At 44.6% G+C, this 26,700-nt stretch overlaps 1 protein-coding gene and 2 non-coding genes across 6 annotated transcripts in view; 1 reads left to right on the top strand and 2 right to left on the bottom strand.

Moving 5' to 3' along the window:
- SHQ1 (SHQ1, H/ACA ribonucleoprotein assembly factor) overlaps positions 1-26,700 on the top strand; it is a 377,353-nt gene that overhangs the window by 268,582 nt on the left and 82,071 nt on the right. For 2 of the 4 annotated variants that reach the window (XR_004436968.1, XM_033210462.1), the window contains one exon: positions 2,683-2,834. The exons of the other annotated variants lie outside the window; for them this stretch is intronic. The gene's annotated coding sequence lies outside the window, so the exon portion shown is untranslated. Of the gene's footprint in view, positions 1-2,682; positions 2,835-26,700 lie in introns of those variants that run through there. 4 annotated transcript variants of the gene reach the window in all.
- Positions 7,199-7,362, bottom strand: LOC117084753. Its single transcript, XR_004437652.1, has one exon. It is a non-coding gene; the product is annotated as a U1 spliceosomal RNA (small nuclear RNA).
- Positions 11,008-11,110, bottom strand: LOC117084732. Its single transcript, XR_004437633.1, has one exon. It is a non-coding gene; the product is annotated as a small nucleolar RNA U13 (small nucleolar RNA).

Below are 26,700 nucleotides of genomic sequence, written 5' to 3'. Positions count from 1 at the left end.
AGTAGAGACGGGGTTTCACCGTGTTAGCCAGGATAGTCTCGATCTCCTGACCTCGTGATCCGCCCGTCTCGGCCTCCCAAAGTGCTGGGATTACAGGCTTGAGCCACCGCGCCCGGCCCGGTTTTTATTTTAAAAATGAAGACGGGATCTCACTGTGTTGCTCAGGCTGGTCTCAAACTCTTGGGCTCAAGCAATCCTCCCACTTCGGTCTCCCAAAATGTTGAGATTACAGGCATGAGCCACCACACCCAGCCACCCCTGCCAGTTTAGAAATAAGTAGATTTGCTTTCCACTTGATTCCTATATTCCAAAAAACCAAGCAAAGAATAGTTAGGAAATACTAGGTTTGGTGAACTGAACAAACAGTGAAAGGTGGGTCATATTTCAGAGAAAAGAGGATCTATCTCTATGGTTAAATTCCTAGAACTTACTGTATGGTCGCAATTAAATTGGGGCCAGTGTGGTGGCTCACACCTGTAATCCCATGCTTTGGGAGGCCAAGGGAGGAGGACTGCTTGAGCCCAGGAGTTTGAGAGCAGTATGGACAACCTGGTGTGACCTTGTCTTTACAAAAAATGTAAAAATTAGCTGAGCTTGCTGGTGCATACCTGTGGTCCCAGTTGCTCAGGAGGCTGAGGTAGGAGGATCGCTTGAGCCTAGGAGTTCAAGGCTGCAGTGATCCATGATCACTCCAGCCTGGGTGACAGAATGAGATCCTGTCTCAAAAAAACAAAAAACAAAACAACAACAAAAAACAACAACCAAACCTAAATAGGGCTTATTTATAAATGTAGCTCTTTCCCTAAATGTTTAGAAGCATCCATTTACTCCTTTCCAAAGAAATGTATACGTATGTTGCTTTAAGTGAATGCATGACATTTATTGTATTGATGAACCATGATTTATTTGGCTTTCTTCAGTAACCTTCTTGTTGGATGTTTAGGTTATTTCCAATGTTTTACTGTTATATATCATAGCAGACAATTTGGTCAAGAGCAATTTGGCCGGAAGCAAATTGATTAAGCTGTCAGTATCGTTGGAATGCTGAATTCGTTGATAATGAAAGTTCTCAGTCACTATGTTTATACAAAGAGGAAATTTTTCTTTGCCAAGGGAAAATTTTGCCTGGAATGATTTTCCAACTTTTTATGCATCTTTCAGCAAAATCATCATTTAAAAAAAAAATCTAAAGTTTTGTCTTCTTCTTTTCAACACCTCCCTATTTCCAATCAATTATGCCCTGGTGGCTGGGTGCAGTGGCTCACGCCTGTAATCCCAGCACTTTGGGAAGCTGAGGTGGGTGGATCACCTGAAGCTAGGAGTTCGAGACCAGCCTGGTCTATAGTCAGTGTGCTGGTTAGTAGGCCCAGGGTTAGTAGGATAGTGGATTTAAAGTGAAATCATATAACTAGGCCAGATGTTATCAGGAGGGCTGAGAGAGCTCCTGTTAACGGCCAAGGGCTGGGTTTAACTATGTGGTAGGCGTGTGTCTGGTGGATCATTATGTACTGTCGTGTAGGTAAAGGCTTACTAAAAGTGTGAAGACATAAGCTTGGATGAGGGCAACAGCGAACTCAGCCTGGCCAACATGGCAAAACCTCATCTCTACTAAAAATACAAAAATGAGCTGGGTATGATGACATGCACCTGTAATCCCAGCTGCTTGGGAGGCTGAGGCAGGAGAATCACTTGAACCTGGGAAGCAGAGGTTGCGTGAGCCAACATTGTGCCACACTGCATTCTAGCCTGGGCAACAGAGTGAGACTTTGTCTTTAAAAAAAAAAAGAAAAAAAAAATTATGCTCTGGTTTGGGATTAGACTAGCAAGGAAGCAACTGAAGCAGCTATCGCCCAAAAGATGGAAATGACCCTAGTGTTCACCATTTCTTGTCTTGGATAGAATGTTCAAAATTTATGATATGTGCACTAGTGATTGAAAAACTAATCCTGGTTCAATTTGCTAAATTAATACTTTCAGGAAAACATGGCTAAGTAAACAGAGGAAGAATCAGTTACAGAAAATAAAGTCTCTCCAGACTTTTTTTTTTTTTTTTAGTGCAAGTAAAGTTCCTAGTATTATCCCTATCCAGGTAGAGAGAAAAAAAAAAGTTAACCTCTGGCACCCGGGAACCAGTCTGATACAGCAGGGCCACGGTGTTCTGCTGTTGGACAGACACAATCTCACAGAACACAGACAAGGTCACTCTGCAACCAGGATAAAGTAAACTGAAAAGAAGGTCATTGTGTAACCCATAAGATACCAAACATCTCTTTTTCTCACCTAACACGAGTGACTGCTGCTGCTTTGTCAATTACAGCTTTATCCTTGATTTAGTTTGCCTTCTGTATGCATAAGACTTATAGTGATACTGAATTCTAGAATTGTGGCTGCTTTCTGACAGCACTGAGTCTAGAGTGAGCCTGTTTCCTTAAGCCTTCCCCCAGATTACTCAACCAAAGCCCAAATCCTGTACTAGATTCTTTCTAACACCCTCTACGGAAACTCCCACAGTTCCCCAAGGTATTTATGCTCTCTAGTTTCCACCAGTAACAAAACCAACTTGCTCAATAACAGGTGTGTTCCTGGGTGGTCTTTGGCTGAAGGGCATTGACAATGTTCTTTAATTCTTTGTTCCTTTTATGTATTTGTTTTCTTTCAATAGCAAAGGCTTTCTCTTTTCAGGCAAAACAGGAAAACCAGACCAGCAGAGAGGAGAGAGACCAGCAATCAGACCCTCCCAGAGACAATCACTGTTAACACACTGGTGCAGACCTTTCCTAATTTCTTTTCTTTAGATATATGTTATACTTTTCCTCTTTAAAAATAGAACCAAATTATTCTATTTTGTAGTCTGATTTTTTTTTCCAACTTCCAAACTACCTTATCATAGGCTTAAAATGACAAGCAGTTATGATTTTTCATGATCCTGTGGGTCAACTGGGTGGTTCCTCTTGTGTGGGGTATGTGACTGATCTCTGTGGGCAGCTGGTGGCTCAGCTGGGGCTGTATGATCTAGCATGGCCTCACTCACCTATCTGGCATTAAGCAGACTAATTGGTCCTGAAGGGCTTCAATTGGGAGGGCTCATCTCTGCTCCATGTAGCCTCTCATCCTCCAGGTGGCTAACTCAGGCTTGTTCCTATGGTAGACTCAGGGTTCCAACAACCAGCAAACAAGGGCAAGTGCCAAGGCACAGTACTAGTCAAAGCTCTGCTTGAGGGGCTGGGCACGGTGATTCATTCCTGTAATCCCAGCACTTTGGGAGGTTAATGTGGGTAGATCACTTGAGCCCAGGAGTTGGAGACCAGGCTGGACAACATGGCAAAATTCCATCTCTACAAAAAAATAGAAAAATTAGCTGGTTATGGTGGCCGACACCTGTAGTCCTAGCTACTTGGGAGGCTGAGGTGGGAGGATCACTTGAGCCTGGGAGGTTGAGGCTATAGTGAGACGAGACTGTGCCTCTGCACTCCAACCTGGGCAACACAGTGAGACCCTGTCTCAAATATATATGTGTGTGTGTGTGTGTGTGTGTGTGTGTGTGTGTATGCCTGGGCCACATTTGTTGCTTTCCCATCGATTGAATCAAACCTCACAGTAAGCCCAGAGTGAGAATAGAAGGGTGTGGACCTAGGGTATGGCTCTCGCAAGGAAGATTCAGCAGCATTTTGGCAGTCTGTGCAGAAAAGGCGTGCCTTTGCTTCTAAGCTCCTGGCCTGTGTCCATTTACCTGATGCTTAAGTTGGAAACTTGGTTCTTTGTTTTTGAAATTACACTTTGAACCCTGAACTTTTCTACTACATGTATTTAGCTCTGCCTTCAAAGAAATAACCCAGTGTGTTTGATTCCAGAGGCCATGGTTAAGAAAACGTTTCTGGGCCGGGCGCGGTGGCTCAAGCCTGTAATCCCAGCACTTTGGGAGGCCGAGACGGGCAGATCACGAGGTCAGGAGATCGAGACCATCCTGGTTAACACGGTGAAACCCTGTCTCTACTAAAAAATACAAAGAACTAGCCGGGCGCCGTGGTGGGCGCCTGTAGTCCCAGCTACTCGGGAGGCTGAGGCAGGAGAATGGCGTAAACCCGGGAGGCGGAGCTTGCAGTGAGCTGAGATCCGGCCATTGCATCCAGCCCGGGCGACAGAGCGAGACTCCGTCTCAAAAAAAAAAAAAAAAAAAAAACCGTTTCTGGGGCCTCAAATGCATGTTCACCACCGTGTGCTTTGACCTTTTCCTTCATAAGTATGGAGAATGATAAGTCAGTGTTGCTGAAGCCACCGGTGACTTATCTGATCTCTCTTCATGAGCACAGATAAAGTTCAATCTTTACCCTGGTCCCCCATCACATAGCCTATTGGCACTCCATTTGCTCAGCACTTGGAAGGTGATGGAAGGTAAAATTCCTTAGCATCAATTAAACATTTGGCTCAGGATAGCAACATGAGAGACTTTTTGGGGCGAAAGGGGTGCCTGTCATTTAAAAAAAAAGAATCATTGCTAAAAGATCCCTTTACTACCACTTCTAGCCTGGAAATCTCTGACTCCTGTTAAACACATGTGGCATGTTTGAAATGGGAGAAAATAGCTGGTAGAAATCTCTTGCATTCTTTACTTGAGAGGGCACAGAGGTTAATTTGGGAAATAGTTCTCTAATGGAAGCCAGATTGGGGAAAGTTAGGAAACAAATTTAAAAATCGTGTCTCCAAAGTAAGTGAGAAAGACGCTTTATTTATTTATTTTGCATTCAGAATAAATAACCATTTATTAAAATTTTGGGGTTTTGTTTGTTTTTTGAGGGGGACACATTTTTATGGCATGGGCCCCCACATGCATGGGGCTGTCTCGGTCAGTTAGATGAATAGGATGATCTTAATAGCTGCAATTTATTCTCCCTTTGGGGACACCAGGTTCAGAAGACAACTTATAAGCTGTTTATTCTGGCGTATTTGATTCTGAGAAAGTCTTTTGACGTTATCATATGGAGAAGCTTCCCTGCAAATGCAGATTCAACCAAGTTTACCTTCTAAGTTCTTCCCTTTCCTGTTGTCCCCCACTCCACAAACACCACATACACACATACACACACACTGAGACCCCACACACATTTGTCTTGTTGCCCTAGGAACAGTATAGAACAGTGCTTCTCAAATTATCTGGAGATAAAAGGTCAGTTTTTGAGATTTCTTTTTTTGTTGTTTGAGACAGAGTCTTGCTCTGTTGCTCAGGCTGGAGTGCCATGGCACAATCTTGGCTCACTGCAACCTCCAGCTCCTGGATTCAAGTGATTCTCATGCCTCAGCCTCCCGAGTAGCTGGGGTTACAGGCACCTGCCACCACGCCCAGCTAATTTTTGTATTTTTAGTAGAGAGGGGCTTTTGCCGTGTTGGCCAGGCTGGTCTCGAACTCCTGACCTCCAGTGATCCACCCGCCTCTGCCTCCCAAAGTGGTGGGATTACAGGCATGAGCTACTGCACCCAGCCAGTTTTTGAGATTTCTAATCCATTGCAGACCAATACAGTAAAATACAATTGACATAATTAAAAAATAAAATAAAACCAAGGCATACAAAATATGAGCTCAGTGTTTTTTTATTATTAGATTCAGCAAACATAAAAGCACTCAGTTAAAGTGCTTTACAAGTTTTTAAACACGCTCAATGTCTGTACTTAATTTGTTGCAAATCGATCATAGCCAGTGGACAAGCAGTATCAGTTGATGGCGCCCACTTACACAGCACCGATCTAGAACAACCCCATTTCAGTGGCCAACTGAGTACCTAGCAAATGTCCGTCTACATACTCATCCACATATCATTCACACATTTATCGAGCCTGTGTTCCACACTGGGAGCTCTGTGAGACACAGGTAAACTACAAACCCATCCTTGGCTGCTGTGACTGGGGAGCCCATGGGTAGCATCTCACCCAAGTGTCAGGGGTCAGGCAAGGCCAGCTAGAGGAGATGGCATCTAAGCAAAGTCTAGAGAAAGGAGGGAAAATGGGTTACGTGAAAAGAGGGGTTTGGAAAGGTGAGGGGGCAAAAGGAAGAAGTCCTTTCCAGGTAGAGGCAACTGTATTTGCAGGTGTCTTGGACTGTTAGAGGCGCAGCAGGTAATTCTCTTTGCCAGGATGCAGAGTTGGAGGAAGAGAGAGAAGGGCCTGGGGCTGGAGAGCTGGGGTCCTGGTGGAAGTTTCGATGTTATGTCAAGGAGTAAGGGCTTCCTCCTGGGGAGCACAGGGAGCAGCTGATGGCCTTGATGGAGAAGCCCCCATCAGTACATGTGCATTTAGGAGGCTCCCTGTGACTGCTGTGTGGAGCAGCTGGAGGCCAGCTATGAGGAGCACAGTCTAGACAGATGCAGAGCCCACAGGGCCCTGAGATAGATTATTTGCAAACGAGAAAGAAGAGGCTGGGCACAGTGGCTCATGCCTGTAATCTCAGCACTTTGGGAGGTCGAGGCAGGCGGATCACTTGAGGCCAGTAGTTCGAGACCAGCCTGGCCAACATGGCGAAACCCTGTCTCTACAAAAAATAGAAAAATTAGCTGGGTGTGGTGGCACGTGCCTGTAGTCAACTACTCTGGAGGGTGAGAAACAAGAATTGCTTGAACCTGAGAGGCGGAGGCTGCAGTGAGCCGAGATTGTGTGACTTCACTCCAGCCTGGGTGAGAGAGAGAGACTGCCTCAAACCAATGAGCCGAGATTGTGTGACTTCACTCCAGCCTGGGTGACAGAGAGAGACTGCCTCAAACCAAAAAAAAAAAAAAAAGAGGGAGAGAGAGAAGAGAGGCTTTGAGGAACCTCTTGAACATAGAACAATGTAGGGTGTGGGTGTGGGTGTGGGTGTGGGTTGCTCAAAGACGGCCCAGTGAAGAATGGGGTTGAGCCAACCTTCAGGTCACAGCTTCTACTGCCAGCCTGGCACCATTCAGGAACCACACACAGCCCAGATGGATAGCTTTCCTAGGCCTTCCTTTTAAAAAGTGTAAGTCTCCCTCATCTAAGTTATGGGAAAGCAATAGAGACTTGACTGAAAGAAAAGGATTCATTCCACACCACGTTGGAGAAACAAGCTCAGAACAATAGGTGTGTAATTCTCAAAGCAGATAATTCTGCTAATTCTTGCCTTTGGATTTCTTTGTTTTTAGTTTAGTGGAATTTTTATTTATTTATCTTTTAATTTTAACTTTTTATTTTTTAGTAGGGGAGAGCATGAACGCAGTCCCCTACTACCACAAATTATGTAGTCGAGTTTCCCACATTTGGGGAAACTGCAGGAGTCAGCACATCTAGAGTGCAATGGATAAGGCTTGCCCTGGGAAAACCACTTCCATGATCGTAGTATCTCCCTTGTCAGGTGGTTAAATTTTTTAGAGACAGGGTCTTGCTATATTGCTATATTGCTCAGGCTTGAGTGCAGTGGTATGATCATAGCTCACTGCAGCCTTGAATTCCTGGGCTCAAGGATTTCAAAGATCCTCTTGCCTCAGCCTCCAGAGTAGCTGGGACTATAGGCTTGAACCACCGTGCCTAACATTAAAAACAAAACAAACAGAAAAGCAAATAAAAAATGGCAGCAACTACCCAAAGCTCAGCGTTTGATGTTTGTAACACATGCCTCATCTCTGAGAGGCATGAGATGAGATGTAACCTCATCTCTGTCTTTGTTGCCCGATGGACATGATGACGGAAGTGCAATGTGTTTGATGCTGAAATCACACAACATACTGCCATAATCAGTTAAATGATGACTCTAGTACAAATTATTCATTTAGTGTTCAGGAGGGAGTTGAACCAGATTTTGTGGATGTCTCTAATTTTAGATGACAAGGGGGCGACGTTTGGGAGTCTCCAAGGTAGCCAGGCAGAAAGGGAGGTAGTGTGATTTTTCACAGCTGGACCCCAGGTGCCCTCTTTCCTCTGGGGAGAGTCAAGATTCTTACAGGCACCACAAAACCCAGAAGAGCCTGGGACTTGAGAGCAGAGCCAGAGTGTGCCCTTGTTTTTTTTTTTTTTCATACAGAGTCTTGCTCTGTCTCCCAGGTTGGAGTACAGTGGCACAATCTCAGCTCATTGAAACCTCCTCCTCCCAGGTTCAAGTGATTCTCCTGCCTCAGCCTCCCAAGTAGCTGGGACTACAGGCATGTACTGCCATGCTCAACTAATTTTTGTAGTTTTAGTAGAGATGGGGTTTCATCATGTTGGCCAGGCTGGTCTCAAACTCTTGGCATCAAGTGATCCACCTGCCTCAGCCTCCCAAAGTGCTGGGATTACAGGCGTGAGCTACCATGCTTGGCCCAAAGTATACCCTTCTGCTGCCATTGTTTCAGGAGAAAATTCAGTTAACTGAAGGACAGTCCTCGGGATCAGTTTTCAGGCTACAGTTAGCACCCTGGGAGGATGGTGGATGGGGTGGAGAGAGGGGCTTTTCTAGCCAAATGTAAGCAATGGTCCTGTTCTTTAAATATCCTTGCAGCTGGATTTCAGTGTCTCACCCCTCTGGAGCTGTGAGGACTTCAGCTAGATTGTTTCCATTCAAGAAAAAAAAATTCATGAATTGCTTAAGGACTTACAATTCTTGTTTCATCTATATATTCCCTATGTTTGGAATTATGACCAACACACAATAGGTGCTTACTAAAAGTTCAATGATTAGATGACTACGTGAATTGTAATTTCCTCTCTGTTGTCAATTTTTGTTTACCTGGTTTTTGTTTGTTTTCCCCACTTGTTCTCATTCTCCTGTGGGAGCAGAGGTTGTATCTGTCTTCATGAGGACTATTTCCCCAGTGCCTAGTGAGGTCCTGGACCTGGATCCATTAGGTGGAAGTCGGTTGAATGAATGGATGGAATATTGTGGAGCAGACGCCAGGCCTTACTACTGCTCGGCCCGAATACCTACTGCTCGGGGCCTTCTCTGGCTACCATACCCATAGGGGCAGCCCCCATCCTGTGACTGCACTGGGTATAAATACCCTGGCTCTCACCTGAGGCATTCTATGTGACTCCAGAGTTTCCCAGGTGTGAAGTCCCCTTGACTTGATGATGGCAAAGACTTGATGATATTCTCCTTATTGGTTGCGTTCTCCCACCTCACTTCTCCACTGTTGTTTCCTGGATCACTTACTGAATAAACAAGTTGCACTTGAACCTTTATCTCAGGATCTGCTTCTGGGGTAACCATCTTATCTCCCAGTGATGACAACCTCATCGGGAGAAATAGTGTATTTTCCCTCCCAACATTTTATTTAGAAGGGCTTCAAGCCAAAGAAAAATTGAAAAAATATATACACTTTCAACCAGTCTCACCAATCAATAACATTTCTCCATATTTACTTTATTTATCTGTCTCCCTCTTCTCTCTCTTTATAGACAGATGATAGATAGACAGATGATAGATAGACAGATAGATGGATAGGTAGATAGATGATAGATAAGATACATTAGATAGATAAAGCTATGTGAGAAAGAGAGAGAGTCTTTATTTTTATTTTTTGTAGAGACGGAGTCTTGCTTCGTAGCCTAGGCTGGTCTCGAACTCCTGGACTCAGGTGATTCTCCTTTTTCAGTGTCCCAAACTGCTGAATTACAAGTGTGAACCACCATGCCCAACCTAAGTCTTTATTACTTATTTTTATTTTCTCAGAGGAAATTTGTTTTTATTGACACAGTTGTCCATGCGAAGAATCCTGGATTTCCTCTGGTAAAGTCTGATCAATACAAGCTGGTAATAGTGTCCACTTGTCAGTTTTCATTAATAAAGAAATGACTGCAAACTTCCATAGCCAACGTGGACGAAAGCCAGCATGAAATAGAGGTTACTCCAACCTCAAAGCTCCAATGTTGCACAATGCACAATAAATCCATTATTAGAGAATCTTTAGACTTTAGAATCTAGAGATTTCAGAGGAAAACTCTCATGTAAATATATATATTACATATATCATTTTCTCCCAGAACATTTGGAAGTAAGTTGCAGACTTCATGGAATTTCACCTATAAATTCTTTAGAATGTGTCTACCAAAACAAGGAGCATCCTCCTACATAACCAGAAAGACCCTCATCACACCCAAGAAAACAGACATTGATACAAGAATAGTGTCAAATATACAGTCTATACTCAAATTGCCCCAGTTGTCCCAATAATGTCCCTGAAAACTGTGGGACAATGTGTCTTCACACTCTACCACTAGCCCCTTCTGTGCTGGGGCTCATATAACACCCTTCTGAGCATAGGACTATCCATTAAATGCAGGCCAAATTGATCAGAATGAAATAGCTTCCCTAGGACCGGAAGATAGAGACATTTAAGTTGTACTTCTGGCAGAGAGAGAAATATTGCCACCAGACTGTGGGGCATGGCAGGGTTCCTTGACTCCTAGTTAAAATATCTGAAGGCGCAGAGCTGGGCCCCACCACAGCTCCCCACCCTCTTCTCCAGAGTCTTTTTCCAGAGAGTCCTGGCCGAGGAAGAGGAACTCCTCCTCCAGGTAGACCAAGCTTGCAGCTCTGAGTTCAGTTCCTGATTTTGGATGGTTCTGCCATGACCAGCAACAGACTTGAAACTTTGTTTTAATTGGAAGGAAAAAGAAGTGAGATCTGAGAACGCAGTGGCTATCCTTGGAATTCAGGACTGGCTACATAATTTGCCAGGCTCAGTACAAAATGAAAATGTAGGTCCTTTGTTCAAAATGTATTTTGAATTTCCAGAGGGTGTGGGCAGAGCATTGTGACAAGTGCAGGGCCCTTCTAAGAGTGGGGCCCCGTGTGACTGTGCGGGTCACAAGTCTGTGACGCTGGCTCTGTGGGTATTTGCGTGCAGCCTGGATTCACAGAAGGCCTTTCCGAACTTTGAAGTAGTGAGTATTGACCAAAGGCTTGAAGGTCTTGTGGCACATGGGAAGAAATTAAGGTGGAAAGACTTAGTCCCATGCCAAACTGGTCAACAACAATTATAACTCAATATTTCCTCAGGAGAACAGCGTCTACAGTTTTTTGGTTTGTTTTCGTGTCAGACAGTAATGTGCTGACTTCAAAATGAGGTTCGAGGGTGGCACATCTCACACATGCATGTGAGTACCCGATCATCACACTCAAGAACTACAAAAGCATCTGCAGTTCTTACGAGTGCATCTGCAGTTGTCACATATTCGCTGTCACTTTGCAGCACAATATCAGGTCTGGGAGGCATTCCCACCACCATCACGCAGACATTCTTGTGCATGCTGTAACCGCCCTCTTCTGTTCGGCTGGTTTGACGTGAGGCCACTCCCCTTCCCTGTCACTCAGGGCAAGCTGCACCCGTTCCCATCCCATGATGGGGTGGAACTCATCATGGCCTCACACCACATGGAACATTGCTGAAACGGTATCAGCAGAATCAGAATTTGAGATTGCCCATACCCCTCTTGGTCCTTTTCGACATGGATGCAATTCCGCAAAGAGGAAACTGAAGCCCTGTTGGTAGAATGACGCATCACCGTTCTGGAAGAGAAACACACGTTTGTCCAGTCTTGATGTTTCCTTCTGAAGACCCTAGAGGACAGGCTATTTCAGCATGGAGCCAGGACCCTGGGAGGGGGAAAGCAGAGAGACAGAAAAATGGTGCCAGGACCACGGCAGGACTGGGGACAGAGGAGAGACGGGCGGAGGGGACCCAGGGAGACCAGAGACAGGAGGGGTTCCCAAATGCACATTTTTATGGACTAAATGATGACTTGTGGGGGAAAAAGAAACGTTTTGTGTCTCCCTCTGGACTCTACAAATAAAAGCCTTCTTTTCTGGGAGTAGCCTATATTTAAATTCCCTTCCAGACTTGATGGGCACGGCTAGCAGGATAAAGCACAGACCCTTAGTGGTAGCCAAAATAAATGTGATGCCGTGATTGGGATCTGACAGTGTACCCGGGATGGGTTGAATGCCCAATGCTAGCATGAAGGTGTGTGGCTGAAATCAACTGTGAGTTTGTGTCTTGAGTCACCGTCCTCAGTAGGACAAGACATGAAGCAGAGGTTTCAACAAATGCTTGGAAAAATAAACATTGCCTGAGGGAGAAACTAGAACCTTATTGTCAACAGGAAACGTTTCCCTTCTGGTATGTCTGACCCAGAAGCAGTCTCCTTTGGTGTGTGATGCCCACAGTTTCTTTTCCTGGGATGCGATAAAAATAGCCAGGAAGTTGATGTTAACTGAAACCAAAGAGTCTGAGACCCTGAGTCCCTTGCTCAGCTTGGCTCCCAGAGAGTGCAACAGTGGTCGAGTCTCAGTACTCAAAGGGTGATGAGAAGACCACCAGCATCAGCACCATCCGGGAATTTGTTAGAAATGTTGGATCTTGGGCCCCACCCCAGACTTGCGGCAATAGAATGTGCATTTCCAAAAGATCCCCGTGTGATGCAGGCACTCGTTAAGGTCTGAGCAGTGCTGGTTTAAGCACAGGGTTGCAGATGGAAAAGGCCAGGGCTCCATGACCTTGGAGAAGCCGTAGAGCCTCTCTGAGCCCCAGTTTCCACTTCCATAAAATAGGCATAAAAATACAATCTATCAGATAGATTTGTTTAACTTCAGAGTTAAATAAAAGGGCGTACATGCAGCTCTTAGGTTAGCATCCCCCAGAAAAAGTGTTGGAAGTATTATCATTATTAACTCGTTTATTACCTTCTGACCATGTGCTCTTGGGCCAGTCACACTGTTTCTAGGAGTCAGCTAAAGGCACTGTAAACGGTGACCCTCTGTTAAGTTCTTGCTTCATTGTAACCCATTTTCCTTGGCTTAATGATTAGTAGAAGTTCAACAGGCCACAGCTGGAAAGGAAGTTAGAGCTTTTCTAGTGAGTCCAGCCCCTTCACTTCCCACCTGAGAAAACTGACGCCCAGGGCTTGCCTTGCCTGGGCTCACAGAACTAAGGGGCTGGCAGCACCAGGCGACAACCATGTTCTTGAATTCCCTGTCCAGAAACTCTCCTCCATGATAAAAACAATTAGCTACTGTGCTTCGGGCACCTCCTTGGTGCTAAGCTCTGGGCTCAAGGTTTACCAAAGAGCATCTCATTTAATCTGTGGGTCCATCTTCCATTTCAAAGAGAAGATACTCCTGTTATCAGCTCCCAGAGTTAACTAATATGCCCAAGGCCACAGAGCCAGTAAGGGGCTAGCTCGGGTGTTCCCAGTGGACCCTCCCCTTCCACCCCAGACAGCCAGGAAGCGGGAGAGACACACGCTGTTAGGCACTTTCGGGTATTGACTCTTATTTTTTGGCCTGGGTGGTAGACACAGGGATTTTTTTTTTTTTTTTTTTTTTTTTGAGACAGCATCTTGCTCTGTTACCCAGGCTGGAATGCAGTGGCACAATTATGGCTCACTGCAGCCTCAACCTCCCAGGGTCAAGCAATGCTCCCATATTGGCCTCCCAAGTAGCTGGGACCACAGGCATGTGCCATCACACTTGGCTAACTTTTTAAAATTTTATTTTGCGAGGAGATGGGAGTCTCACTATATCGCCCAGGCTGGTCTTGAACTCCTGGGCTTAAGCAATTCTCCCACCTTGGCCTCCCAAAGTGCTGGGATTACAGGTGTGCACCATCAGGCTTGTCCAGGGATATTCATTTTATTATCACTCTTTAAACTGTACAGATGCATTATATACATCAAATGTTGTACACCTAAAACTTAAAAACCAAATAGAAGAGGAATCCTGCAGGTACTTGTATACAACCCTGGGTGGTCTCAAGGCAGAAAGAAGGGGTCTTGGGCTTGGCATAAGAGCAGTAAAAGACCAACCTGGGCTTAGCCTAGGAACCATGCCCTACAGTGCTGGTTAGCACGTGACTCAGGACCAGATAAACGAGCAGGTCTAGAGGCGCTGGGGGCAGAACTTAACAGGAGGAAGGGGATACAATTTGTCTAAAACTGGGTTATGAAGAAAATAATTTGTCTTTTGTTTCATAAGTCCCAGGTTAGGATAGGTGGATTGGCTTATTCACTTTTACTAATTTCCCCAGACATCAATGGAAACGATGCATAATTGTATTAATGGCAGAGGGATTTATGATAGTGGAAATTTGGAAACCACCTAAAAGTCCAACTATAGGGCCTAATTTAATAATGTATGGTATCTGCATAGGAGAGATGGCCATAAAAAGCCATTTAGAAGTCATGATGTAGGGACTATCACAAGGACATTAAACACAGCTGTGGCCCTCTATTGCGGGTGCCCCCTGTACCAGGGTCTGCGCTAAGCACAAAACACTTGTCCTGGTCATTGATTCTCACAGTACACCCCCCATTCCGCAGAAGAGGAAATGGAGATTTAGAGAGGTGAAATGACTTGGTCAACATCCCACAGCTATGACATGGAAAGACGTTCACGATATTTTAAATTTAAAATGCAGCTTATAACGCAGGCTGTGCGGCATACATACACAGTGTCCAATAATGAGATGGTGATGTACGTTACTTCATATTGAGCCCAGCTGACGGGGAGCTCTGTGGTCATTGCAAATAATGGTGCGTAGATTCCTAATAACTGGCAACAGAAAGAGTTCATGGCATGGTAAATTTTTTTAAAGACAAGGAAGTATTTACAATATGATTTCATTTAGTGAGTGAGTGTGTGTGTGTAAGCAGTGATTTATTTTTATTTTTATTTATTTTATTTTTATCTCACAGAGTGAGATGGGGTCTCACTCTGTTGCCCAGGCTGAAGGGCAGTGGCATGATCTCAGCTCACTGCAACCTCTGCCTCCCGGGTTCAAGCAGTTCTCCTGCCTCAGCCTTCCGAGTAGCTGGGATTACAGGCACTCACCACCACTCCCAGCTAATTTTTGTAATTTTAGTAGAGACCGGGTTTCACCATGTTGGCCAGGCTGGTCTCGAACTCCTGACCTTAAGTGATCTGCTCACCTCAGCCTCCCAAAGTGCTGGGATTACAGGAGTGAGCCACCGTGCCCAGCCAAAGCAGTGATTTTAAACAGAGGGTGATTTTGTCCCTCTGAGGACATTTGGCAATATCTAGAGATAGGTTTAGTTATCACAAGTAGGGGTGGGGAGTGCTACTGGCATCTGTGGGTAGGGAGACCAGGGATGCTGCTAAATATTCTACAATTCACAGAACAGCCCCCTGCAAAAAAGATTTATCCCACCCAAAATATCAATGATGCCTGATTTTATATATATACATGCATATATATAAATACACTCACACGCGTACGTACACACGCATGCAGAGAGAGAAAAAGCATAGAAGGAATATCTCAGAATGTTAACAGTGGTTATCTTTGGGTGTAGGGTGTTTTTTTTTTAATTCATATCTTTATTTTCTAAATTTTTTTAAACAAGGAGCATGATTAAGTGTGGGGAAAAAATAGAAAATTATATAGCTACAATTGCCTTAGAAACAGCTCAGTTAGAGACAAGCGGCAGAGGGAGGAAGGTTTGGGGGGTAAGGTTTTCCAGGGGTTCAACACAATGCCATGTCAAGCCTCTTGGGGAACTATTTCCCAAACCGTTTCCCTGATTCTGCAGCCCACAGAAGCCCCTGGGGAAATGGATGTGAACCTGCGGGTCCCTGCATTAAAAGCCACACCCATCCTCCAGGCGATCAGACCCTGAACAGTGGAGGTGAACTGGCAGGGGCGTGGTGTGTACAGGAGGGCGTGAGGCCCAGGCATTGCCACAGTTATTAATGCTGGGCTCTCATACCCCTCACCTGCTCCTCACGCTGTTTGATGGCTCTGTTCGCTCTTTGCCCTTTTCTGGACCAATAGTGCTGAAGACTTGGGGGCAGCTCAGTAACCACCTGGGTCACGGCTCCTTATGGGAAATAAAGAAAGAGACAATAGTGTCCTGGCTTAAAACAGAAAGGCTCCAGCAGCTGCTTAGCAACTCTTGTGTGGCTTCCCTCCCAGGGCTGAGGAGCAGACATAAACCATCCCATAAAAAGAGAGCAAGAGGGGCCCACAATGCCTGGAAACTCACAGAGGGTCCTGGCAATCTTCCTGAAAGCTCCATGAAGAACCAGACAGCACTAACTAAACAAAGGGCCAGCCCCTGGCCCACCTCCTGAATCCTGTTCCTCATCAGGGGGAAGTACAGGCCTCTATCCTGAGCCTGTTACTTAAGTGTCTCAACATTTGAACCAGACCAAAGTTTCCCAGGGATGAGTGCTGGCCAAGTACACCTCCTATCCTCCAAGATCCTATCCCCCGTTCCCACCCCATTATCCCCATTCAATTATAAAATGGATCATAGCTGTGCTCAGCTCCTTCTCAGTGCATGCTGAAGAAATCTCTGTCTGACCAGAACTCTAAAGAACTGTCACGTGTCAGAACTAGTGGATTCCTGGGCGTGTGACCTTAGGTCAAGGATTGCAAATAGGTTGCAAATCCTACACCAACTCTGAATGGCTAGAGGTGGCTGCCTGGAGTGCTGTGCTGAGAAGCTCCCAGGGACTTGGTCCAGGAGAGTAGAAAACGTGTTGTCATTGCTGACCTCTCTCCGTGTGGGTCTTCATGGAGAGCTGTGCCCATGTGCTACTTTATTCTGGCCTCTGTACTTGACCGACCTTCTAACCACTTAGTTATTCCCAAATGTATTAGAATTTCCAAACTGCCATACCAATTGGCAATTATTGTCAATTCTGAGGTGGGTATTTTTACCGATTACCAGCACCAAAGAACCTTGAGGACTTACCAAAATGCAGATTCCTGGACCTCAATAATCTCTGTTAGAATACCCTGACAACTTAGCAAATAGGCAAGTTTCTGGGCCCTACTCCCAAGCTCCTAATATAGAATATTTTGGAGGTAGACGTAGGAATCTTTCCTTTTACCAAGCACCCCCAGATGATTTGTATGTACAATGAATCTGATAATCATTAACCTACGAATGTGGCTGCCTGGGCTGTCACACCTGAGAATATTCCTAAAATTATTACTTTAAATTGGCTTATGGTAGCTTAAAAATATGTTCAATATTCTTTCACACTTCTCCCTTCAAAAGATGAACCCTACCAACATGGCAAAACCCCATCTCTACTAAAAATACAAAAATTAGGCGGGCGTGGTGGCAGTTGCCTATAATCCCAGCTACTCAGGAGGCTGAGGCACAAGAATCGCTTGAACCCAGGAAGTAGAGGTTGCAGTGAGCTGAGATCATGCCACTGCACTCCAGCCTGGGCGACAGAGCGACACTCCATCTTTAAAAAGTGTGGGCTGGACTTAGGGACTTACTAAGTGTGGGCTGGACTTAGAGACTCACTTGTAACGAATACTGTGGAGGATCTGACAGTTAGTAACATCCAAGATCAGAGCATAAAAGGGGCTGTAACCTCCTCCTGGCTGTCTCTTGGATCTGCTCTGAGGGAAGTCAGCTGCCACGTTCTGAGGACACTCAATCAGCCCTACAGAGAAGCCCAGGTGGTGAGAAACTGAGGCCTCCTGCCCACAGCCATGTGAGTGAGCAGCTTGGAGGCCCCACTCACCCACATGAGCTTTCAGAAGGCTTTAGCCCCAGTTGATATTTGAGCAACCTCATGAGAGACTTTGAACCAAAACCACTTAGCAATTCAGCTCCCAAATTTCTAACCCACAGAAACTGTGAGATCATAAATGTGTGTTGTTTGAAGCCCCTAAATTTGAGGGTACAGTCGTCCCCTGTCTGTACAGTCTGCAGGGGTTGGTTTCAGGACCCCTTTAGATACCAAAATCCATGGATGCTCAAGTTCCTGATATAAAAGGGTATAGTATTTGCATATAATCTATGCACATCTTCCTGTATATTTGAAATCATCTCTAGATTACTTATAATACCTAATACAATGTAATGTTATATATGAATAGTTGTTATACTGTATTCTTTTTTATTAGTATTATTTTTATTGTATTATTATTGTTGTTGTTATTTTTTGAATACATTTGGTCCATGGCTGGTTAAAGCCACAGATGTGGAATCCAAGGATAGTGTAGTTTGTTATGCAGCAATAGATAACTAATACGTGTGTAAAAAGTAGGTTTCCATTCATTTCTTGCAGGGCTATACTATTAATCTAATAAGCCACCCCTGGACAAAGTGAGCTTAGCTCCCTTTAGCAAATCAGCTCCCAAATTTCTAACCCACAGAAACTGTGAGGTCATAAATGTGTGTTGTTTGAAGCCCCTAAATTTGAGGGTACAGTCATCCCCTGGTATCTGCAGGGGTTGGTTCCAGGACCCCTTTAGATACCAAAATCCATGGATGCTCAAATTCCTGATATAAAATACTGTATAAAATATATAAAATGCTTAGCTACCCCAAGAAGGCTTTATTTGCCTCCAGCCGGTCTCCTGGGCTGAGATATAGAGAATGTGCAGGGGGGGCTGTTCCCAAATTACCTAAGACCCAGCCAGGCTCTTCTTCCATTCAGCTCAGGGGTGTGTTTGCCCAGAGCTTTGTTTGACGTCCCACGTGTGTGTATATACCCTCTGCCCTGCCTACCAGTGCTGGTGCCAAGCCCTTAACACAGCTCACAAAGCCTTGAAAATCCAGTCCCAATTTCTCCCCAGCCCCATCTCTCACCATTTCACCTCTCTACATGCCTCCCAGTTCCCCCTGCATGGTGAACACTGGCATCTGAGCCTGCAGGTCTCTGCACGTGCTCTCCTCCTGCCCAGAGCTCCCTGCCATGCCCTGACATCACCTTCTCTGGAGCCTTCCTCAGCTTCCCATGTCCCTTCCAGGCAGTATTGATTGCTTCTCCTCTGTTCCACCAGTGCTTTGCACACCCTCGGAATGACAGAAACCTTATTTTACAGTGCAGTTTTTGGTTTGGGGGTCTAGATGATAGTTCTTTTAAAGCAGAATGGTTTCAGTGCCCAAAATACGAGATTGTAGAATTTCTCTTTGTGTCTTCTTCCAGTCTAGCTCAGTGGTTCTCAAAGGTTAGTATACCTAAGAATTATTGTACAGGGAATATGCAATTGGAATTTATATACAATTCTGAATTTTACATAAAATTGGAAGGCTTGGGGCAATTCTGACTTCCTTGATTTGCACCTTATATGCCTGCATTTGAATGCATTCCTTATAGTGAATCCACTGTCGTGAGGCATCTAGAATGACAGATTGCCGAAGCTGGGAAGAACCTTTAAGATAATGTAGGCCTGTAGTTCTAAAAATTTTGCATTACATCCTCCTTTGATAATATAATGGAAACGATGGATAATCTCACTAGAAAACTTTGGCCACCTGAAATTCCTACATGAATTCCAAGTTCAAAATCCCTAAACAGATTACCAGCACCAAATAACTTTGGGGACTATATCCTTTTATATCAGGAACTTGAGCATCCATGGATTTTGGTATCTGAAGGGGTCCTGGAACCAATCTCTGCAGATACCAGTGGATGACTGCACCCTCAAATTGAGAGGTTTCAAACAACACACATTTATGATCTCACAGTTTCTGTGGGTTAGAAATTTGGGAGCTGATTTGCTAAGTGGTTCTGGCTCAAAGTCTCTCATGAGGTTGCTCAAATATCAACTGGGGCTAAAGACTTCTGAAACTCTTTTTACAGATGAAGAAAATGAGGCCCAGAGAAGGGCCAAGGCCTCAGAGCCCTGTGGTGGAAGAGCTGGGCCTGTAATGCAGATCTCTTTACTTTCTCGTTTCTGGTTCCTTCCCTGGGTCAGGGGCCTCCCTTACAGCACCCTGGGTCTGTGCCAGTATAGCCTCTGCTTGGTGATGTTCAGAGACCAGAACCCTTCCTTTACCGCTTTAGCCTGCTTGACATTTCATCCAAATTTGGGCGGTTAAGTGGAACCCATGCAAACCCTGAGCTATTACACATCAGAGCTGGGCAGGTGGAGGATGGGGAGGCCACCACGGTGTTCATTCTGTGGATTTAAGGGGGCCGTGGCACTATCTACTAGAATTCTGACAGCTGTTATTTTATTTTATTTGTTTATTTATTTATTGAGATGGAGTCTCACTTTGGCGCCCAGACTGGAGTGCAGTGGCGCGATCTTGGCTCACTGCAACCTCTGCCTCCCGGGTTCCTGCCATTCTCCTGCCTCAGCCTCCCAAGTAGCTGGGACTACACATGCCCGCCACCACACCCTGCTAATTTTTTTGTATTTTTTGTTTAATAGAGACGGGGTTTCACCACGTTAGCCAGGATGATCTCGATCTGCTGACCTCGTGATCCACCCCCCTTGGCCTCCCAAAGTGCTGGGATTACAGGTGTGAGCCACCACACCCAGCCCACTGTTATCTTTTTTAAAGGCCCTAGTTTGGTCCACACTCCATTTCTAGAGATTTCTTTTGACTCCTTCTTCAGCTGTGACTGAGCCCCTCTGAGTCCTACCTGCTCCTCTTGCAAGTTTGGGAACCTGGCACTGAAAGATGCTGATTCAGTGTTTAGAAGTCACAGAAAATTAGAACAGGAAGGGATCATTTGAAGTCATCTGATCAAACTCCTCATTCCCATTTTTTTATAGTGGTGTTTCCCATCTGGACTCCAAATCCAGTGGTCTTTCTCTGACCCAGTGGGAGGCTCTAGAGTGTAAAGTGTAGGAGGCCAGTTTTGACATAGTGCTGCCAACTTAACTGCTGGGAAAGCTACTGAGCTGGTCTGAGGCTCAGTTTCCTCATAAGTAAAATGGAAATGATGACAGTAGTGTGTACTTTATAAGGTTTCATGGGAATTAAAGTTGTATTAGCTTACTATTCCTGCTGTGACAAATTTTGTGGCTTAACACAACACAAATGTATTCTCTTACAGTCTTAGCGGTCTGAAGTATGAGATCCATGTATTATTGGCAGGGTTGGTACCTTCTGGAGGCTTCTGGGGAGAATCCATTTCCCTGCCTTTCACAGCTTCCAAAGGCTGCCTGCATTCCTTGGCTTGTGGCCCCTTCCTCCATCTTCAGAGCACATCACTCCATCCTGTTTCCATAGTCACATCTCCTTTCTTTGACTTTGATCCTCCTGCCTCCCTGTTATAAGGAGCCTTGTGATTACATTGGTCTCACCTGCATAATCCAGAAAAATCTCTCCATTTAAAGAGCCTTACTCAATCACATCTTCAAAATTCCCTTTGCTATGTAAGAAAACATATTCACAGGTTCTGGGTATTGAAATGTGCACATCTTTTTGGGGCGGGGGCAGAGGTTGCTTTATTCTGTGTATGATAGAGTAACAATTAATGTAAAAGCATTAATTGCATAGCACCAGGTATGTAATAAGCATTCAACAAATGGCATTAGTACCATTTAGGGACCACCTACTAGTGCCCATAATCAAAATAGATATAGTTTTTGCCTTTGTGTCTTTGTGTCTTATCCAGTGTCCACAAGCCAGGGAACCCAGGCAGCCTTTGAAAGCTGTGAAAGGCAGGGAAATGGATTCTTCCCAGAAGCCTCCAGAAGGTACCAGCCCTGCCAATACGCGGATCTCATTTGATACTAATGCCATTTGTTGAATGCTTATTATCTACCTTGTGCTATGCAATTAATGCTTTTACATTGTTACTTTATCGTAAACAGAATAAAGCAACCTCTGCCCCTGCTCCAAGTGATTGTATCAGCCAGCCTTTCCTGTGTAATCAACTACCCTAAAGCTTACTAACTCAAAACAACTACCATTTATTTAACTCTCAGTTTAGTAAGTCATCAGTTTCAGTTCTTCTGGTCTGGTCTGGGTTTAGCTAGTTTCCACTGGGCTCCCCCATGGTCACTGGGGCTGCTGGTTTATAATGGTCTTGGCTGGAATGAATGGGGCCTCTCTCCACATGTTTTTTTCTCACCCAATAGGCTAGCCCAGGCTTGTTTGCATGTTGGTGGAAAGGAGCAACAAGAATAGTAAGACCTCTTAAGTCCCAGGCTTCAAACTGACACATTGTCATATCCACCACTTCTATGGATCTACAAAAATCACAAGGTCAGCCCTGATTCAAGGGCTTAGAAAATAAACTCTGATGAGAGAAGTAGTATTGTGTCCCTTTTTACAATCTACCACAGTGACATTGCAGGGAGAAGAAAGGAAGCATTGAGTTGCGTGCCAGTAGAATACTTACTAGGGAAGAATTTCCCTCTGGAAAGTTCCCCAGGAAGGGAGGCAGCAAGGCTGCAACAACCTGTTTAGGAGTGGCCCTGGGGTGGCTAATTATTCTTGTACTCTCTGTGAAGGACAACACATTAACATATTTCTTTCTCAATGTACTAAAATGCCAGGCCCCAAGATCTCTATTATAAATGACACAATTAAGTCCTTGGCAAGAAAAAGTCAAGTTCGCCAACCTCTCTTCTGTTTTTCAGAAAGCTAGTAGGACAAGCAGAGTTACTACATCAAAGTCCACACGAGTGACAAAAACACAAATTTTGAGAAATTGAGAGAAGTCATTGGAACATTAAATTCCTTTAAAACAAAGGCTTCTATTTGTCATTAGCAAAGGTAGTAAAAAAAAGCAGGATATAAAACAGTTGATCCAGCCTTATCCTAATTCTTTTAAGAGAAAAATATTATATGTAGGCCTAGAAAAATGATTGGAAAGACGTATGTGTATGTGTGTGTGTGTGTATATATATATGTATATATATATATATCTCTCACAATATTAACAGTTAGATATCTTTGCTGGGATTAGAGGTGACTTTTTCTTTCTATTTCTCCAAAATTTCCCAGTTTCTATAATAAACCTGAATTACTTTAGTAATCAGGAAAAATTTTAATTAAAAAAAAAAACCCACAATGGATTCTTTTTTTGGGGGGGGGGGACAGAGTCTTGCTCTGTTGCTCTGACTGGAGTGCAGTGGCTCTATCTCAGCTCACTGCAACCTCCGCCCCTCTGGGTTCAAGCAATTCTCCCACCTAAGCCTCCCAAGTAGCTGGCTGGGATTACAGAGGCATGCCACCATGCCTGGATAATTTTTGTATTTTTAGTAGAGATGGGGTTTCACCATGTTGGCCAGGCTGGTCTTGAACTCCTGACCTCAAGCAATCTATCTGCCTTGGCCTCCCAAAGTGGCAGGATTACAGGTGTGAGCCACCGCGCCTGGCCCACAATGGATTCTAATTGCTTCAGCATTTTAAAAATGAAGCCCTAAGTTATTTGATTATGTTGTTAATGGTATTTGCTAGAATTGGGACTTTCATATTTTTCTCATTAAAATTATCCTGGGGCACTAATTTGCACACTAAGGTCTTGAACTCCTAATTTCAAGTTTATGAGATGTATTAATTAGTGCAAGTGCCTTTCATTTGTCCAATCTCTCACTTCTCTAGATGCTGGGAGCTCAAAACTCTTTAGCAAGTGAGGTACCCAGAGGCCATTACACTGACTTTTTTTGAACAAATGACTCTACAGAGCTGTGATTTAATATCTTGCTCTCGGCTTTTATCAGGGGTCGATATTGATATACTGAACAGGCCTGCAAAGAACATTTCTGCATCTTTTATAGAACTGCTGCCAAAGGCCTTGTCTTTTATTTGGTTTGCAGTCCTTTTTGCGGAGATCCCCTCAGTCAATTCTCCTTGTGTACCTTATGAGGAAGTTTGGTTTCTATAGTGCCCTGGTGTGGCTCATGTTAGGGAATGCTGAGATGAGGTCATTTATCTTGTTTTCCTTTTGCCTTTGCTGCTGGGAAGCTTAGAATCAAATTTTGTGCTCAATGAAGGCAACTATCCTTAACCAAGGTTTTCTATCTTGCTGAATAGTACCACCAACTATCCATCTCACTGAAGCTAGAAATTCCAGACAACATTCTAGAATTTTCTGCCTTCTTGCAGCTATTACCAAATGAAGGCATTCAGGAAGTGTCACCCCAAAACATGCTGATTTGGTATTCTGATTGCTTTGGCCCAAGGGCACTTGGGGAATACCAATACAGGCAGAGCTTTCTCTGGGTTCCCTTTATCTGCCTAAAGAGGACTCCTCCAAAAGAAACTCAGTGGTCATGAATCCCCTCCCTGGACTCTCATCATCAACCAGGGAAGATTGGCTCCTATCACAGGAGAAGGGATGGGAGGTTGATGCCACACCAAGACAAACTTTGTCACAGGTTGTCACGTATTCTTCTGAGGGCCCATTCATCTTTCCCCAAAATCATCTATTTTCCCTTAAGTTGCCAAAGCCCCCTCCCCTGTCATACATGAAGAGAGGATCTAAACTTCTAGATCTTACTGGATTTTGGGGTATTCACTTTTCTTTCATGTAATGCCTCTGAGCATGTAATAAATGTGTTTACCTTTTCTCCTGTGGTATTAGTCCGTTCTCACATTGCTATAAAGAAATACCTGAGCCAGCCTGGCCAACATGGCGAAATCCCATCTGTACTAAAAACACAAAAATTAGCCGGGCGTGGTGGTGCATGTCTGTCATCCCAACTACTTGAGAGGCTGAGGCATGAGAATTGATTGAACCCAGGAGGCAGAGGTTGCAGTGAGCAGAGATTGCACCACTGCACTATAGCATGGGCAACAGAGTGAGACCCTGCCACAAAAACAAAACAACAAAAGAACCCTGAGAATGGGTAATTTATAAAGAAAAGAGGTTTAATTGGCTCACGGTTCTGCAACTGTACAGGAAGCATTATGCTGATGTCTGCTTGGCTTCTGGGGAGGCCTCAGGAAGCTTACAATCAGGGCAGAAGGCAAAAAAGTCAGCAGGTCACATGGCAAAAACAGGAGCAAGAGAGAGAGGCAGGAGGTGCTACACACTTTTAAACGACCAGATCTCTTGTGAATTCACTCACTATCTCTATCTTGAGGATAGTACCAGGGGGGTGGTACTAAACCATTCATGAGAAATCTGCCCTTATGATCCAATCACCTCCTACCAGGCTGTAGAATATAGTAAATTCTTCTTCAAGGCTTAGCCTGTTAACTTCCTTTAAAATTTAAGAGGGAGAAAAATTGTTAAGTACAGTAAGTTCTGAGTTCTTCAAAGGACCAATATGTCAGTATGTTTAGCTTCCCTGTTCTTTGTTCTCCATTTTAAAGTGTAACTTCCTCGTTCTTTACCTTCCTTGCCCATAGTTTCAGTAAACAACCCCCTCCTAGCCTCTATCACCTGTTTTGTCCTTAGGCATCCTTAGTCACCTGTTCTGTCCTTAGTAATCCTTAGTCACCTGCTCTGTAACTGTCCCTCCAGCCAAAACTACTCACCCCACCACTCTGGCTCATACCCTCGCTCTCTTTAAAATAGCCAATTGGAATTAGCTTAGACTGTGTGGTTCAACCCTAGCCAATAGGGGAAAGACACAGCAGTAGGGGCTACCTGTGTTGGGAATAAGAACCCCTTCCCTTCCCTTGTCCGGTGTGCTCTCGCCCTTGCTCCATCCAGAGACGCACCCTTCTATAGAAGTAAATTGCCTTGCTGAGAGAACTTTTGCCTGAGTGCTATTTTCACTTGGCAGCACCGAGCATTTACTTCCAAGAAGGCCCCACCTCCAACATTGGAGATTACAATTCGACATGAGATTTGGACTGCGACACATACCCAAACTATATCACCTGTTCATCTGCCTACTATCAGCTGATTTCATAGATGCAATTATCAAACGCCTCAGAGGGTAGCGGGAAAGTCTGCCCTCTCCTACATAATCCTGGAACATTTTCCTTTTAAGGCTCTCTCCAGTCTGTTCACTACTCTGTAGTCCTATAGTCTCCTTTTAGTTCAGCCATCATTTTGTGCTTGGATTGCTCAGTATCTCCTAACTGTACTTCCTGAATCTCATCTTCCCCTATCCTACAAAAATCCTCTCCCCAAAATGTCCATCTTCCACACCAAGATGAGCAAGTGGTCTTTGTAACATGCCAATCTAATCTGGCAAGTTAAAAATCTTTCCATGTGAAGTCTTAACCCCTTCACTTCTCTCTCTCTCTTTCTCTCTGTCTCTCTGTCTCTGTCCACTCCCAACCTCCTCTCCTTTACTCTCATTATTTATCTATTTTTTGTCCCTATTGTTTTATATTTCTCCTTCCATAGATCAATCTGTAAATTGTTTTTCAAAAATGGCCACAAGGTCCCATTCCTTGCAGCAAGTCCTTATCAAGAGGTGGCGCCTGTTTTCCCACCTCTTGAATCAGTGCTGGAACCCTCATGAATAATACGCAGCTGATTGAGTGTGGCTGACTGCATCTGTTCAGGCAGCCTTGCATGTTTCTGCTCCGTCCCTTGGAACTACACAGCAGCCATGTGAACAAGCCTGAGCTAGCCTGCTGGACGATGAGAGACACAAGGCTGAGACCTCACCATCACCTCAGCCAACAGCCTGCTGGCCTCCTGATGTGTAAGTGAGGCCACCTAAGACTAGACGGCCCCAGACAACCTGTCACTGATGTTAGATGTCTGAGTGAGCCCAGTGGAGGTGAGCTCCGCTGGACCCAGATCAGTGGACACACCTAATTTGAGAAATAGACTTGAGAGCAATAACAAAGGCTTGTCTTAAGCCCCACATATCAAGGTGGTTTCTTATAGTACACCTTGGTATCTTTCCTGGAAACTGACCTCAAGTGACACCATCCAACACACTGGGAGACACTTTGAAGCCTGCAGAGGGTTAGGGTCAGTCTGGTCCTCTTTATCTCCAGCAGATTAGGGCACACACCCCAAATCTGTTTTTTTATTGTTGTTTTTGTTTTGTTTTTGTTTTTGTTTTCTGAGACAAGCCGTCACCCTGTTGTACAGGCTGGAGTGTAGTGGTGAGATCATAGCTCACTGCAGTCTCA

The sequence above is a fragment of the Trachypithecus francoisi genome, unplaced genomic scaffold (assembly GCF_009764315.1).
Source record: "Trachypithecus francoisi isolate TF-2019V2 unplaced genomic scaffold, Tfra_2.0 Lachesis_group0, whole genome shotgun sequence".
NCBI lineage: Eukaryota > Metazoa > Chordata > Mammalia > Primates > Cercopithecidae > Trachypithecus > Trachypithecus francoisi.
Note: the sequence above shows the minus strand (reverse complement) of the source record. Positions and strands in the feature narration are given on the sequence as shown.